Genomic DNA, 3,301 nt, shown 5'->3' on the forward strand with positions numbered 1-3,301 from the left:
GCCTGGCATGGGTCCTCTCCTTCCTTCTCCAGGCCTCGCACCCCCTTACTTACCATCTCCGAGTCCGGCTGCAGCTCCCTGCTGGAGCCACTGGGGACTGCCCAAATCATCAAAGCTCTCTAAATCTTTTCCAAAGATTTGGAGAGCTTTGAAATGATTCGGACCTTTTAATTGGTCCTCTGATATAAACACTAGCCAACTGCCCAACAGGAATGATGGGGGGCAGGGGTGAGTGGGAAAAGAGCGCTGCCACCCATGACCCTGCACTGCCACCATTGTCTAGGAGTGGAGGGGAGAGAGGAACCTCGCACTACCGTCCCCTCCATTTCCCTTGGCTAGCACCCTGTGCCACAGCCGCCTGCATGGAGCAGGGCCTGCTCCAGCCACTCCGTCCCTGCTGTCATGGCAGTGTTCTGCTGTGCCACCACTGCCTCCTGTCTGGAATGCTCTTAGAGCACTCTGATTGGTTGTTTCAGGCAACCAACATCTGAGTGCAAATAAAGCATTACAGAGAGACAGACTAAGGCTTTTATAATATTAGAATAATTCCTTAGATATGATCATCTAGTCCCTGCCTTTGTCTTCACCTTGAGAAGGGAGTTACTCTAGATTTACCTCCTGAGGTCCCTTCTGGATATATTTTTCTGTGGTTCCATGAACTGAGTAAAGGCTGTATTAAGAAGTATTGGATGTTCTGCCATACTCAACAATAAAAAAGTGGAAAAGGAACTGACTTGTTCAAGTTCATGCAGCAATTTTGTGACAGAGTTGAAATAAGAACCCAAATCTCTTTTGTTTGGTTTAGGATTCAATCCATGGAACCATGGTGTCTATTCAAGTAGCTGCTACTTGTGGAAAGTGGACACAATTATAGTCAAAGTGAGTTTGTCCTGCCTTGATGTAAATTAATACTTGTAGAATATTTTTAAGATTCTACAGAAAAGTCAGGAAATAGAGGTATTGATTCCTAGTGATCTTGATCAAATCTGCTTCACCATAACTTGGTTTTCCAATGCTTACACTTGGACCATCCTCAGGCTCTTTGAATTCTTGAAGTGATGCCTAATATACCATGATTTTCATTATATTGAAGTGCTTTCAAGTGTTAATAGGAGTTTTAGGGATAAATCCCAACATTCTAAGCTGAGAAATACCTCTCTTGGCAACACATTGCAGGAGTCAACCATGTTTTCTGGGGACGGGCTAGATGGCCCAGCTCAGGTAGGAGGCATGTCAACACAAGGACTGCCCACCTCTATGCAATGGCCAAATACTATCCCTTTCTCAAACCTATTGAAATAAATAGAGCTGCAGCTGGGATGAAGTTGATCAAGCCACAGTCTTATCTGATTATAGTATGTGAGAAGAACAAAGAAATGCAAAGTTCAAGTGATGCTCTGCTTGCAGTTCATCATAGTATGCTTCATTAAAACTACTGGCAGGTGATTTCTGAAGTGTGGTTCCTACCCAGTAGCCACATTTGTAAAATACTGGTACCTCTTGGGAAGTAAAATAATAACATGTTTGTAAATACAACATATATAAATATAATATTTTTATAAATAAAAAACATGATTGTAAGATTGCATATTGTATTATTGATTTTTCTCTTCTAGGGAGCTGTTTCCCAGTTCCAGGACCCTGGGATCAGATGCCATTCACCAGTATAGAAAAATTGACAACTCTGAGGTAGGAATCTAGGCCCTAGAAAGACAGGCAATTGTGGGAACTGATAGGTAAGCTAAAGGCTGTTGTGCGTTTAGATAGATCTACTACAGCCAGTGGGGGAAGGGGTGGGGCGGGGGGAGGGAGGGCCATGTTGGAAAGCCACCTAAGGTGGATTTGGGCCTATGCAGAGAGGAAGAATGTTTTAGGGCTCATTTGTAATGTCTGTTTTAATTATCTGTAAGAAGCTCAGTTTCAGAAATGAGAGCTAGTTCTTAGATGGATGGTATGGCTGGACAGGGGAGAGCAGGAGGTGCCAAGAGAGATATAGAAGGTACCAGTTTATGGAGTAAGTTGGAGTCTTACTCACAAGCTTGGGAAAAATAAATAGCATAAAGGAGTATAAAACAGCACTAAAGATTCCTGGGGAGAACAAGACCCTTTTAATGCCCTGCTCAGCTGTACAAGATAACTGGCTCCTGCTCTGCCACCTAGTTTCCCTGGTCACTTGGCTCCAGTATGCTCAATAACCCTTTCCAGCTTATTGGCTCTTTCCCAGTTCCCTGCTACATGGCTGATTCCACTGCATCCCATTCCAGCTCTGTTTCTTCTGTGAACTGGGGAGCAGCACTTTTCCTCCATTCCTGATCAAGGAGAAAATGTCCAGAAGAGTCAGAGGAATTGACAAGCTAGAGAGAAAGACCAGGAATCTGAGTGAGACAAGGAAGTGAAATAAAGAATCTGCATCATGCAGTGCATAGTAACTCACTGACAGGGGAGTTTGGGTGCCTGTACTTGTGCGCAGAGCCTCCTCCAATGCACTGGAAATCCAGCATGTCAGAGCAGACTCTATTAATCAAGCATGAAAATTGATGCACTTCTGCATCACATGTATCAGTGTCTCCATGCGTCTCTGCACTGAAAAAATGGCAGTGGGTCACTTCGAAATAAAACATGTTCCTTGAGCTTTATTTCAAAGATCCCCACTGCCATTTTTTTAGCGTGGGGATGTGCGGTGATGCTGATAGATGTGATGTGCAGGTGCTTTTAATTAGCACAGCTCATCAATTAAAGTGCCTGGTGCTGCGTCCCATGGCATATGTAAAAATGTTCCTATGTTTGAGCAGTTTGAGTCAGACGACAATCCCATTCACACAGTGCTACCTACAATCCACCCACCCACTGCAGCTTTTTCCATGGTGTCAAATGCTACCAGGCAGCCAGTACAAGCATCATTACAGAAATGGACATTCCAAACATGATCATTTTTCACTGTTATGTATCTGTAAGCTTATGAAAGGCAGGGTTTTGAAGCCAACTTTATCCTGTGAGTGTAACACAAACAGTGGCTGTGTCTACATAAGATGCTTACTGCGTGGTAGTCTTCACAGTAGTGTGCTGGTCAAAAACTCTGTGAATAAGCTACTGTGCAGTATTAGGCTACTGCACAGTAACTGTAAAAAAAAACACGCACCAGTGCTACTGCACAGTAAATTTAGTTACTGATCATTCAGTTGGTACTCGTTGGGAGGACAAGGACCAATGGAGGAGAGTGGATCCAGCTAACTACAGGCCCATTAGCCTGACTTCTATCCTGGGGAAGATCTTAGAAAAGTTTATTAAGGAGGCCATCCTT

Source organism: Crocodylus porosus, unplaced genomic scaffold, assembly GCF_001723895.1.
Source record: "Crocodylus porosus isolate Cpor-Errol unplaced genomic scaffold, CroPor_comp1, whole genome shotgun sequence".
Lineage (NCBI taxonomy): Eukaryota > Metazoa > Chordata > Crocodylia > Crocodylidae > Crocodylus > Crocodylus porosus.